The following is a 15026-nucleotide window of genomic DNA, read 5'->3' as shown; positions in this document are numbered from 1 at the left end:
TAATTGGTGGCCACCAAACATAAAAGGGTGAAAATAAAGGGTTGAAAGTGAGGGGACAATCCTATAGGAAGAGACTTTCCATAAAGAGGGTAGTGTTTGTGAGTTGATTCATGTTTATGGTGATAAAACATAGATTTCTAAATTTTGAATTAGTCCAAGAAGGCTTGGCATGTGTGAGATTGGTGATGCCCTAGGAACAAGGGTTTTGAGAAGGTGAATTAGGGCTTTTGGGGTTAGGGAGCCAATAGACTGAAATTGAGAGTGGATTTGTCTAATTGAAGTCATTTTAGGAGCCTATGAAAAGTTTGGAGTCTAGATCTTAAGTCCTTCTAGTGGTTGTTTTGTAAATGCATCTTTTCTACATTGTTAAAAGTAGGAGAAGTGTGAAAGTTTATTGATATTTTTCAAAGGAAGGGTATCTAAGTCTTATATATGTTTTGTGAAAGGATAAAGGGTATCCAAAACATCCATTTATTCAAGGAGTCTTTTAGAAAAAATAAAAGTTATCCATTTATTCAAGGATTCTTTTGTCTTGCTACTATCACAGAATTGTAAAGTTGCATAGACAACATTTTGGCATGTTGTGCATTTTGGCTTGAAAAGTATTGAAACTCAAGGGTAAGTGTTGGAACATGGTGAATATGTCAAAAAAAAATCATTGAAGCCTTAAAACCTCCTGGAGTTGACCATTTATGAGATTTGACCATCAAGACCTAGAAGGGTCACTTGGCACATTGTTACAAATTTGCTCATTTTAGGTTGTTACTTGGGTCCATCACCCTATCCTCTGCATCACTTGTATATTGTCAACATTTGAGACTGAAGCAACATGTTGCATTTGATCCTCTCCATAATCATCTTTATGTTCAAGTGCATCATGGTTCATAGTGTTTCTCCTTTTTGTTGGTTCATCATCGTTACCATGCATTATTACAACCATGCCAACTCTTCCTCCATTGGTTACCATGCTTAGAATCATTGGGAAAATTGCATATACTTTGAATTTTTAGTAGCAAGGTTCTCACAAAAAACTTTTACAATACTATAAAAATAATCTTCTAAGCTTTGGTTAGCTACCATCTCCAAATGATCTATTCATTAATATGGTGATTTAACATCATTCTAATATGTTGAGCTCTTAGGCCCACCCCTTGAAACAAGAGTAAAATAGATAAGAATTTCTTTGCATGCAATCTCAAGCCTCCCCAAATGAACTAGTCATTACCAAGGTGGTTCAACATCACTCATTAGTGTTGAACCCTTAGGCCCACCCTTCCAACTAAGAGGAAAACTGGTTCTTAGTCCAATAACATTAATGAAATATAGGGAAAACTAGTACAAAGCACCTAATTTATTTTCTTTTCTTGATGTAATAAGGTCTAGGGATAGATCTAAGGATCTCCCTTTGACCATCCACATATGTAATGGACACAAGACCCCATGGTGCAACTATAAGCCTTGGCCATCAATTGGTCCAATAAAGTGGATTTTTGGTAAATTCCATGTTTTTTAGGTAAGTCTAGATGTTTAGAACATTATTAGGGTCCCTAGGAGTTTTTAGAGTCCATTTGCAATCAAATTTGCAATAAAACTTGTCTTAGCACAAAAATTGCAAAAAATTGCTTAGCAACTTTTGCAATTTTCTTGACAACTTTTCAAAATCTAACTTTTAATAGCTAGAACTATTCAAATCATCAATGCCATTAGCTCTAGGTGGGTAGGTGAACCCTAGTGACACCTTTGTTCTAGCCATAGAGACCATCCATCATCTGCGGCCACCCCGTACCGAGGAGTCCCCAAGGTTCTCTAAGTGCGTTTTGAGGTTGATCTTTCGAGGGTCATAACTCAGAGCTCGTGAAGGCTATCAATGAACTGTCAAATGTTATGGGACATTGATGTTGAGGCCTAAAATAACCTATCTCATTTTTGAGAGATCACATTCCGTTTGCGTTCAGCACAATGATCTCGCTTGTTGCATAAACTCATAGTGTGCCTTAGTTCATAGGTGCACCATAGCATAACTTTGACACCACTGATCTTGGCATTGAATTGTTAGCACCATTAGCTCTAGGTGGGCGGGTGAACCCTAATGAAACCATTTTTCTAGCCATGGAGACCATCCATCATTTGCAGCCACCCTATACCAAGGAGTCTCCAAGGTGCTCTAAGTGCATTTCGAGGTCAATCTTTCAAGGGTCATAACTCGAAGCTCGTGAGGGATATCGATGAACTATCAAATGCTACAGGAAAATGATACTAAGGCCTAAACTAATTTATCTCATTTTTAAGAGATCACATTCCGTTTGGATTTGATATAGTGATCTCACTTGATGCCAAAACTCGGAGTGTGCATCAATTCATAGGTGCACCACAACGTAACTTTGAAACTACTGATCTTGGCATCGAATCATCAGTTCCATTAGCTTCGGATGGGCAGATGAACCCTAGTGACACCCTTTTTCTAGCCATAGAGACCATCCATCATTTGTAGCCATCCCATATTGAGGAGTCTCCAAGGTGCTCTAAGTGCATTTCGAGGTTGATCTTTCAAGGGTCATAACTTAGAGCTCGTGAGGGCTATAGATGAACTATCAAATGCTACAAGATAGTGATGTTGAGGCCTAAAATAATCTATCTCACTTTTGAGAGATCAAATTCTGTTTGGATTCAACACAAAGATCTTGCTCGATGCCAAAACTCATTGTATGCCTCAGTTCATAGGTGCACCACAGGGTAACTTTGAAACTGCTGATCTTGACATCAAATCGTCAGTTCCATTAGCTCTAGATGGGTGAGTTAACCCTAGTCACACCCTTGTTCCAGCCACAGAGACCATCCATCATTTGCGGCCACCTCGTACCGAGGAGTCTCCAAGGTGCTCTAAGTGCCTTTCGAGGTCAATATTCTGAGGGTCATAACTCAGAGCTCGTGAGGGCTACTGATGAACTGTCAAATGCTACAAGATAGTGATGATGAGGCCTAAAATAATCTATCTCATTTTTGAGAGATCACATTCTGTTTGGATGTGGCACAATGATCTCGCTTGATGCCAAAACTCGTAGTGTGCCTCAATTCATAGGTGCACCACAACGTAACTTTGAAACTGCTAATCTTGGCATCAAATCATCAGTGCCATTAGCTTTGGATGGGTGAGTGAACTCTAGTCACACCCTTGTTCCAGTTATGGAGACCATCCATCATTTGCGGCCACCCCATACCGAGGAGTCTCTAACATGCTCTAAGTGCCTTTTGAGGTCGATATTCTGAGGGTCATAACTCGGAGCTCGTGAGGGCTATCGATGAATTGTTGAATGCTACAGGATGGTGATGTTGAGGCCTAAAATAACCTATCTCATTTTTGAGAGATCAAATTCCATTTACATTCGGCACAACGATCTCACTCGATGCCAAAACTTGTAGTATGCCTCAGTTCATAGGTGCACCACAGGGTAACTTTGAAACCACTGATCTTAGCTTCGAATCATCAGTGCCATTAGCTTTGGGTGGGTGGGTGAACCCTAGTCACACCCTTTTTCTAGCCATAGAGACCATCCGTCGTCCGTGGCCACCTCGTACCAAGGAGTCTCCAAGGTGCTCTAAGTGCCTTTTGAGGTCGATATTCTGAGGGTCATAACTCGGAGCTCATGAGGGCTATTGATGAACTGTAAAATGCTACAAGATAGTGATGTTGAGACCTAAAATAACCTATCTCATTTTTGAGAGATCACATTCCATTTGCATTCAGCACAACAATCTCGCTCAATGTCAAAACTTGCAGTGTGCCTCAGTTCATAGGTGCACCACAACGTAACTTTGAAACTGCTGATCTTGGCATCGAATCGTTAGTTCCATTAGCTCTGGGTGGGCAAGTGAACACTAGTCACACCTTTGTTCTGGCCATGGAGACCATCCATCATCTGTGGCCACCCCGTACCGAGGAGTCTCTAAGGTGCTCTAAGTGCCTTTCGAGGTCAATCTTTCGAGGGTCATAACTTGGAGCTTGTGAGGGCTATCGATGAACTTTTGAATGCTATATGACAGTGATACTGAGGCCTAAAATAACCTATCTCATTTTAAAGAGAACACATTCTATTTGCATTCAGCACAACAATCTCACTCGATGCCAAAACTCGCAGTATGCCTCAGTTCATAGGTGCACCACAATGTAACTTTGAAACCACTAATCTTGGCATCGAATTGTCAGTGCCATTAGCTTCGGGTGGGCAAGTGAATCTTAGTGACACCCTTGTTCTGGCCACACAGACCATCCATCGTCCATGGCCACCCCGTGACGAGGAGTCTCCAAGGTGCTCTAAGTGCATTTTGAGGTCGATATTTTGAGGGTTATAACCCAAAGCTCATGAGGGCTATCAATGAACCGTTGAATGCTACAGGACGATGATGCTGAGGTCTAAAATAAATTGAAGCTCGTGAGGGCTATCAATGAACTATCTAATCAAGTCTCTTAAGTTGAGATATTTTGAAGTTATGTTGAAATTGAAAAGTTGTAGTATGAGGATAGTAACAAAGTGAAGTGCTAGTTATTAAAGATTATGAATCTATGAATGACTTGGTGGTTCGGAATAGAATCCATGGTTGAGGAGTGGAGTCCTTAACTGTGTTGAGATTAGATTTGAAGCGAAGAGTTACTTTCAAGGTTGAAGGTGGAGTTTAAAATCAGATTTGGGGTTATTTGAACCTTGTGTAGGAAGTTAACACGTGTGTTTATGTCATGATAGCACTTCAAATTATACATTGCATCCAAATTTGATAATAAAGTTTGTTAAAATGTTATTAAAAAATTATTGCATTTGAATCGAATATAACAAACATAATCAAAATTAATGATATTCCATAAACATGAACAATACACATGATCCATGATAAATTGAACAATACTAGATACTAAATTAATATGTATATCATTGTGCACATAAATGACAAAAATATATATCAAAATACATTTATCCATAGCTAAAATTTTACACAAATATATATCAAAGATCATGTATCCATAGACAAAGTACTCAAATATATATCAAAATACATAGTTCCATATACAAAATGTGACTGATCATGCCATCAGAATGTGTATAATATCAATGTCTCTATATACAATGTGGCATATTCCATCTCAAAATGTCTCATGATGCATCCTACGACAACTATACTATCCTAGGGTGCTGGTGGATGATCAACATGTAGCCTCTTCACTATACTAGGTGGATTGGATGCCTCCTACATAAACAAAAAAGGAAAACCCAAGTTAGACTACTAAATTTATATGATTCTACGTATCTAACATTGAATTAATTAAATGCATAATGATATTTTTAGTAATGGAGATTTATACTATCAAAATTTCATAATAAATACCTCTCTTGTCGACCTCCTATGCCGGTTAGGTGTGCTCTCATATGCCCTCGACAATGCTAGTACCTCTCTGATTGTGGGTTGTATATGTTCAAATACGTTTATTAGATGAATCTACAACTTAAACTATAACATTACAATTCATAACATGCTAAATTTATAACATATTTAATCATTAATTCAAACTACAACTTACTATTGTAGGCTCCTCCTTAGGAGTGAGTGGCCGTGTCATCAAATCTACATAACTCTCCCGTCGGACCTCATGTGCACTAGGAGTCTCTTATGAGATACAAAATAGTAGTTGTTAATATCATTGAAATTAATTTTGAATTTATTTATGAAGATAAGGACAATAAAAAATAAATGATACTTATACATACAATGGGGCTCTCAGTGCGAATGGAAATCTCTGATGGTCTACGATGTGGAATCTGTACAGGTTCATCACCAATAGCCACACCCTATATACAATAAAGAATGTAATTAAATGGGATTACCACAAACATTTTACAAGAATGCATCGATATTTAATCAAATAGAAAGTGCCTAATTACCTTTCCTTTGTCAATGCGTGCTGGCTCAGCCCCTGCACATTGTCCCCCTGGGACAGGTGCTACTTGCAAGATAAAAGAAAGATTAGCAACCATATATGCTACAATATCAAATAGAAAAAAATAATGTAAACACAACATAATGTACCGTAGATGTCTCAAGGCCAAATGAAATGGTCGAGAGCATGGCATCATCAATCTGTCTGAGCTCCTACTCGGTCATCAACTAAACATGAATGAAGATCACATACATATAAAAGTCAATATGGCTTAAAAATTAAAATTACTCTATTATAAAAATTAACTTTAAATTGCATATGTCATAACAAAAAAATATATACACGTATCGACACAAAAGGAGTCCATGCCTCTGCATTTCCCTCCTCTCTCGCATCAAGGTCTGTAGCCTCTATGTGTGTGTCTGGTGTATCCTCATCTAATACAAAATGATAATTAGAAAGATCACCTATGGGACCAAGGCAAATATTCTTGCATGTAATGTAAGTGTGAGGCACAAAAATGTGTGATGAGCTAGCTGATGATGAACTGGCACCATCATCAACAACATGAGGAGGCGAGACTGACCTAGCCTAAGATATCATTAGGCTACTAAGCCTATGAATGACTTTGATGGTCTGAGAGCTAGCCTTTATCATAATATTTGGATGCTGCACTTAAGGGGAGGGGGGGGGGGGGAGATATCAGTAGGGGGGACAAAAGTTCCAACTTTCTTCTGCTAGGAAGAGGATCTATCCTGAGGAGCTCCTAGTCCTACACCCATGTTGGGCCTCATGCTCCAATAGTACACTTTAAGTTTCAACACAAATTTTGCATATAATTTTATAAGGAAATAAAATGGTATTTCTAAATTGCCATGTGGAGGGATATCAAAGACCATCCACCAATGATCCCAAAAGTTTGCGCGTATGGCATCATTTGTGCACCATTTAATCGATAGTTTGGATTTTTTTAGGTCAACTGGTAAACCCATTTTCGGGTTTGCAAAAAGGCTGGCCAAATCATCTTTGCTTATGTTGAGGACCGTAACCTCATCATAATCCAAATCATCATCAAACATCTCATGCATTTCATCACACCAATGAAGAGCGACATTTTGTTGGTTTGTGAGGGTTTCAATGTTATCCACTATGGTGTTTAACATGGATAACATAGGAGCCTTGATGCAGGTACATTATGATATGTTCTATGCAAACCTCTCAACTCAGTGAGATTTTCATTTATCAAATCCTCGATTCGAGGAGGGTTTTGAGGGGGTAGAGGATCATTTGGTGGATGGTTTTGTGGGGGTACTGGATCGTTTGGTGGGGGGTTACGAGGAATATTATTCCCTGCCTCAGTGTCATCATTCTGAGTAGCCATTCCTATTGAATTGCAAAATGTAATATATATTTAAAAAAAACCTTAATTTTAACCTTTTTTTCCAAAAAAACCTTAGATTCAAGTAAAACAAATAAAATCATCCTAAAATATATTGAATTTAAGTTAAAACTGAGTTGGAAAAAAAATGCCTTAATATCTGATACTAGATATTCGATTGTATATCTGATCACCCTTGCTAAAAATTGGCCCCAAATAATGTAATAATACGCCCGTGGGTCTGCACTTTTTATTTTATGTTGTCCGTAGGTATCAAATATTCGATATTATATCAGATATCCATTTCAATATCAGATATTCGATATGCAATATTATATATAAATGCTAACATATAATATCTTACATTTTTATTATTATATTATATTTTATTATATATATATTTTTTAATATTATATTATATATAATATTATATTACATTACTATATATTATAATATAAAATATTATATTATATTATTAAAATATAATATATTATTATAATATAATATTATTATAATTTATAATATATTATACTTTATTATTATATATTATATTATAATATTAAATATTATATTATATTATTATAATATAATATTATTATATTATAATATTATATGATTATAAATAATAACAATATATTATAGTATAATAATAATAATTATAATAATATTATATTAAATAATATATTTTTACTATTATAATATAATATTTTTATATTATTATAATATAATAATGATAATATTATATTATTGTATAATAATTATAATAATTATATTGTTATAATATTATTCCACTAATTATCGAATATCTGATATGAGATCGGATATCCCATAATTTTGGATATTTGATCTCAAATCTGATATCTGATAAGGCTTGGCCTTACCCTTCAGGTTTGGTATCTGGATAGGTGAAAAAAACTCAGAGCAGATTTTGAAGCGCTTCTAGACATCTTCAAACTCTACTTTTTTCATATTGCCACTTTTTGGCACACCATGATCTTGCGCATACCCTAGAGCAATTTGAACTTCTACAGAGAGTTCTATCATGTGATCTGCAATAGAGATTTTGGTGTCATGGATCAAGGTTTTTGAATAAACAATGGGTAAGTGCACCAAGTTGTGGTTCCAAAAGGGGGGTATAAGTGGACACATGTTTTCTAAAACCAACAATTTCTAAACTTCAACAAGAATTTGAACATATTTATGCTCAAAATTTTAAGATATGACAAAAGCAAAAGTAGTAGTCCTTTGAATCTAGTTTCTAAACTACTAATTTTTTTCCAAAATGGTTTAAATTTAGGTCCTCAAAAAATGGGGCCACAAAAAGTGGTACTATTTATTCCAAAAAATATAACACAGTATAAAGTGTGGCCCCCCTAAAATTTTAACTTTTTTTCTGAAATTCTTTAATTGCTCTCATAAAAACTTACTTAACACTATGTACTTTATCCCAGATTTTTCGAGTAATTTTATAATTTGTAATTTTTTTAATGAATTTTTTTTAACTAGACACATCCTAAAAATGTGAAATATCTGTGTGCTTCCCTTAGAAATGATTGAAAACTAATCTAAAATCAAAACTTCTATTTTTCAAAGTGTGTAGAATGGAGTCTAGTTTTTAAAAAACTAAGTTGTTGCAAAATTCGATGAATGAGCTAAAATCTACAGCCCAATTCGTACATGTTGGTTCTTGACAAAAAAATGGACATACATTCAAAAGAAATTATAGATGAAAGGCTTGAAATAGTTCAAATTAAAAATAAATTATATTATTATATAGCTAACACAGAGACCTACATTGTCATGTAACTTGATCCTATTGATGCTCAACCACGAGAAATCTTGAAGGAGAGCACACAAGAAAAATCATTCATTTTTGTATGTTCGTAGCAAAACATGTCTCAGACCAGTTTATAGACTCCAAACCTTTGGGTTGGATCTCCAAGGAAAAACCAAGCCTTAGGCTTGGTTCAATGTGCAAAGCTTTAAATAGGATGTATGCCCTAAAGCGCGTGCGCACTATAGCACACATGCACTATTTAAAGCTTTTTGAATTTGGGCCTCAATAGCACGTGCACGCTATAGTGTGCATGCACTATTGAGACCTAAATAGTGCATAGAGAGGGAGGGGGGCGGGATGGCTATGTGTGTGTGAGAGAGAGATAGAGAGAGAAAGTAGGGGATGGGAGAGGGGAGAGAGAGAGTAGGGGATGGGAGAGAGAGGAAGTGAGAGAGAGTAGGGGTGGCAGAGAGTATAGGATGGGAAGAGGAAGTGTGAGAGAGAGTAGGGGTGGAAAAGAGAGAGTACGAGATGGGAGAGAGATTGAGAGTAGGGCATGGGAGAGAGTGTGAGAGTGTGAGAGAAAGTAGGGGTGGCAAAGAGAGAAAGTAGGGGATGGGAGAGAGGAGAAAGAGTAGAGGATGGGGGAGAGAGAGTAGAGAGGGAGAGAGTGAGAGAGAGAGACAATAGGCAGCTAAAGAGGGAGTGGGAGAGGGAGAGAGAGAAGGGGGGATGGGAGTGTGTGGTGTGTGTGAAAGAGAGAGAGTAGGAGATGGAAGAGGGGAGAGAGAGAGTAGGGGATGGGAGAGAGAGAGTAGGTGATGAGGAGAGAGAGATTGAGTGCAGAGAATGTGATGGGGGGAGAGAGAGAGAGTAGGCAGTGGGAGATAGAGTGGGAGAGGGATAGCAAGAGAGGAGGATGGAGTGCATGTGTGTGAAAGAGAGAGAGTAGGGAATGGGAGAGGGGGGAGAGAGAGAGTAGGTAGTGGGAGAGGGAGAAAGAGGGGGGATGGAAATATGTGTAAGAGAGAGAGAGTAGGGGATAGGAGAGAGTGTGAAAATGTGAGAGAGAGTAGGGAGTGGCAGAGAGAGAGAGTAGAGAGGGAGAGAGTGAGAGTGAGAGAGAGAGTAGGCAGTGGGAGAGGGAGTGGGAGTGGGAGAGTGAGTAAGAGACAAAGTAGGGGATGGGAGAGGAGAGAGAGGGGGGATGGATGTGTGTGTGTGAAAGAGAGAGAGTAGGGAATGAGAGAGGGGAGAGAGAGATAGAGAGAGAGTAGTGGATGGGAGAGAGAGAATAGGAAGTGGGAGAAGGAGTGGGAGAGGGAGAGAGAAAGGGGAATGGGAGTGTGTGTAAGAGAGAGACTAGGGGATGGGAGAGAGTGTGAGTGTGAGAGAGAGTAGCAGTGGTAGAGAGAGTGAGAGTAAGGGATGGGAGAGAGAGAGTAGAGAGGGAGAGAGTGATAGAGAGAGATAGTAGGTGGTGGGAGAGGGAGTGGGAGGGAGAGAGAGGGGAGATAGGACTGTGTGTGAGAGATCTAGAGAGTAGGGGATGGGAGAGGAGACAAAGAGGGGGGATGGGAGTGTGTATTTGTAAAAGAGAGAGTTTAGGGGATGGGAGAGGGGAGAGAGAGAGAGTAGGGGATGGGGGAGAGAGAGTAGGCGATGGGAGAGGGAGTGGGAGGGGGAGAGAGAGGGAGAATGGGAATGTGTATAAGAGAGATAGAGTATGGGATGGGAGAGAGTGTGTGAGAGAGTAGGGGGTGGTAGAGAGAGCTCATACAGGATGGGAGAGAAAGTGAGAGTAGGGGATGGGAGAGAAAGAGTAGAGAGGGAGAGAGAGTAATTAAGAGAGAGAGATAGTAGGTAGTGGGAGAGGGAGTGGGAGGGAGAGAGAGGGGAGATGGGACTATGTCTGAGAGATCTAGAGAGTAAGGGATGTCAGAGGAGAGAAGGTGAGAGAGAGTAGGCAATGGGAGTGGGAGAGAGAGAGAGAGAGAGAGAGAGAGAGAGATTAGGGGATGGGAGAGAGAGTAGCCCGAGAGAGAGGGGGATGGGAATGTGTGAGACAAAGAGAGTAGGGGATGGGAGAGGAGAGAGGGTGAGAGAGAGTAGGTAGTGGGAGAAGGAGAGAGAGAGAGTAGGGGATGGAAGAGGAGAGAGAGCAAGAGAGAGTAGGGGATGGGAGAGGAGAGAGAGAGAGAGCGAGAGAGAGTAGGGGATGGGAGAGGATAGAGAGTGAGAGAAGAGGGGATGGGAGAGAGAGAGTGAGAGAGTAAGTGATAGGAGAGGGAGTAGGAGAGGAGGAGAGAGAGAGAGTATGGGATGGGAGAGGAGAGAGAGACTAAGAGAGAGTAGGGGATGGGCGAGAAGAGAGATAGTAGAGAGAGAGAGAGAGTGGGGGATGGTGGGATAAGGAGAGATTTGATTTGACATAATGCATATGCACTATAGTGCGTACACGCTTTATAGGGTGTACATGCTATAGTGCATATGCACTATGTCAAATCACCCAAAAATGGTCACAAAGCAAGTTTGGGTGCCATTTCATCCATTCTCTACTTTTTGTTTGTTGTGCATTCTGTTGTTCTAATTGAAAACACGGGTTTCAAGATGTTGGAAGTTATCAAACACTATTTGAAGCTAACAAACACCAAATTCAATCATTGGATATGCTATTTGAAGGCTTTTTGAATATTCTTTCTATAAAAAAGGTTAGTGCAATCCTTTTTAAATACTTTTTGTTCATATATAGATACAAAGTTGATTATAATTTGACATGTTGTTTAATATATAGTGAATTCATTGAAATTTGTATGTTTGAATGAAATGTTATTTCAAAATATTTAGAAATTTAGCAAGTTGTTTGATATATATTGTGTATTCATTGAAATAATTGTAATTTTTATATGTATTTGAATGATTTGTAATTTACACATTGTAAGTAATTTAGATGTTTGAATAATTTGACATGTAGAAATTATCATCATCCCAAGGAAGAAACCAAAAACTCAAACAAATAAAAATAGGTAGAGAGAATTAGCAATTAAAAGAGATAAAATGAAACTACTACGCGAACAAAGAAAATTGCAAAGAAATAATGAAGAATTGACTTTCAAAGAGGATCAAGAACCATCGATACAAAGAAACAAAGAGGAATAATTGGAAAGACAAAGAGAACAAATGAGACTATTACGCTCAAGAAGACAATTGAATTGTGAAGCTACACCAGCTTCCAATTTTGGAGTCATATCATCCTCTCATGTTGAAGAGATATTGATTTGTAGATATGACGATGTACACACTCCATCATGTCATGTTGAAGGCACAACATCAACATATCAAGTAGGTGATTTTCCATCTTTTGCATCTTATTGCCAAAGCACATCATCTTTGGTTCAAGGTACACAATACACTTAACCTTATATTGATGTTCAAAATGTTGAGGGAATGGAAGAGATTATAACACTTTCTATAATTTGTTTTAGAAGACCAAAATATTTGATTGATATTGATACTAACATTTTGAAATCAATGCCTAACAAGATTAGTAAGTGTACTTGTCAAAGAAAAGTTAATCATATGTGGAGATTGTTCTTTGAAGAATTAAATATTACAGGTCAATGTCAATTATTTGTTGAAATGAGGAGGAATTTAAAATTTAGGCCTATCATGAAGGTTCTTAGGCTAAGAACGATGGACGATTCCAATGAAAAAAATATTGTAAAGAATCTAATGAGTACTTATGACAAAGTGGGTTCTAAATCACACACCAAAGATAGTAATATCACAAGACAAGTACTTACATCGACAATAGTAAGTACCAAATGAAGAAAGCTCGACTCGTGAGAAAGATAAGAAAAAAAATAAAAATTTGTAGAGGTAATCTAAGGAGAGCCATACTAAGGCGTGAGAGATTGGAAGATCCAACAAAAAATGAGTTATGAACATTTAGCGGTAGACTACTGCAAAAGGATAAAGAAATTAGTGAAGCTTTAAAATCATTGATCGGAGATTTTTGGAAAAATAACACATGTGTTTTCCCTAGTCAAAGAGATGTTGTAAGAAGGAGGATTGGTAGCCAAAATCGTGACCCACATGCGAAACATATTTTGAACTCAACTCAGACACAATTTTTTGCAAAATTTATTGGTATGTATCCTCAAATTTGAATAAGTCAAAGATTTTTTGAGGTGGGTAAACCTTTCTATGTCAAGGTAAATCACACACACACAACTTCTTGTTGTAGGATACATATTGAATTTTCTATCCATTTTGATGTTTTTAGGCATATATGTGTGTTTCTACATTCTTAGTCTATTTTACAGGATTGTGACATGAATGAGCCACGAAGATCTTCAAGGGAATTCATATCTAGCATTTTATGTGAAATAGGGGATGGCCAACAATTTTAAAAGACATCATGCTTGGATGGTACATTCTTATTTTGTGGTTCTTTGCAACTTTTATCAACTTGTCAACATATGGATAGTAAACATGCAATTGGAAATGAAATAGTAGACTATGAAAAATTTAGGATAGTGACATATGCTCTAAAAGATGGGAAACAAGGTAAAAGATGTGATTAAGTCATTGAAAAGATTCCAGTGTACGAGTTCATGAAGATTTTTTATGAATAGATTATTTATGAGTATGCAAGGCATACACATAGAGCTCGATGACTAGATTTGCAAGTCAAGTTGTGCAAGGATACATTTCCACTGGATACCATTGTTTCGGTTGTAGACTTGATAGAGAACTACACACTACAAACACAAAATAAGGTGCAAGAAAAGTATTATACTTCTGAACAAGTTTCCATATTTGTTCACATGGCATTGATGCATTCACCTAAAAGTACAGAGGATGACAGGAAGATTTTGAGGGGGTACCACTTTTACATCAATGATGATCAATCACATTCTACAGAGTTTGTACATGGTTGTTTTCAACTATTTTATGGAGATTTGGCTAACAGGGGCATAACATATCGTCAGCACATTATTTTGTCAGACAATTGTGCATCTGAGTTCAAGAATGCATGAATGTTCTACTGGTTGAGTAGGATATATAGGTTGTGTTGAATTCAATATATGTGGAATTATGTAGAGGCTGGTCATAAAAAGGGAGACAACGATGGTGTAGGTGCATGCATCAAAAGAGCCTTAGCTCATGAAGAACTAAAGTACAAAGATGGAGCAATATTGATAGATGCAAAATCCATCATCCAATGGTATAACGCTACAATGGGTCCAAGTAAGGAAGCTGAGTCTATGGTTAGTAGATTTTTTTGGTTGATAGATAATACTAGCATTGCACCATATGAGGATTGTTGCACACTAACGAGATCCAGTGAGTTGCACTCTTTTAGAAGCTCTAATGGAAGTTCATGGAGTATCCACACACAAAAAATGGTATGCTATTGTCCATCATGTGCAAAGGAAAATTGGGATGAGTGTGAGTCGATTGAATGGGTGGACAAATGGGATATACAAGTTTTGGACCCAATTGACATCTATCATCCCCCACAAGCACTACAAATGGTAGAGATGGATTTTTCTATTGACTTTGTCTGCTTGTCTAATCTAGTGCAACCTAGTAGTAGATATATTTATATATCTTTGTAATTTTAATATGTAACTTTATAACTTTTACCTAAGTATTTTTTGAATTAATGACCGCATTTTGTACATTTGTCACTGCAGGCCATGTTTTTGATGTTATTACACCTGAAGACAATGAAGAAGAGACAGATTATTATTTGTGTCATTATGTCCAAGACAAAAAAAAATTGGATCACTTGGTTATAGATGGAAAAGGTTTAGAGTACCATGTCAGTGCGGTGGTTGTAATTGGCACATGGCTTAGACGATATTCTATGAAGAACCCTAACTTGTTGTTATTCAAGGATTGGCAAATAGAGAGGAAGATTCTTCATTATTCAAACC

The sequence above is a fragment of the Cupressus sempervirens genome, chromosome 1 (genome assembly GCF_028749045.1).
Source record: "Cupressus sempervirens isolate cs-2001-9-10 chromosome 1, ASM2874904v1, whole genome shotgun sequence".
NCBI classification, from domain to species: domain Eukaryota; kingdom Viridiplantae; phylum Streptophyta; class Pinopsida; order Cupressales; family Cupressaceae; genus Cupressus; species Cupressus sempervirens.
Note: the sequence above shows the minus strand (reverse complement) of the source record.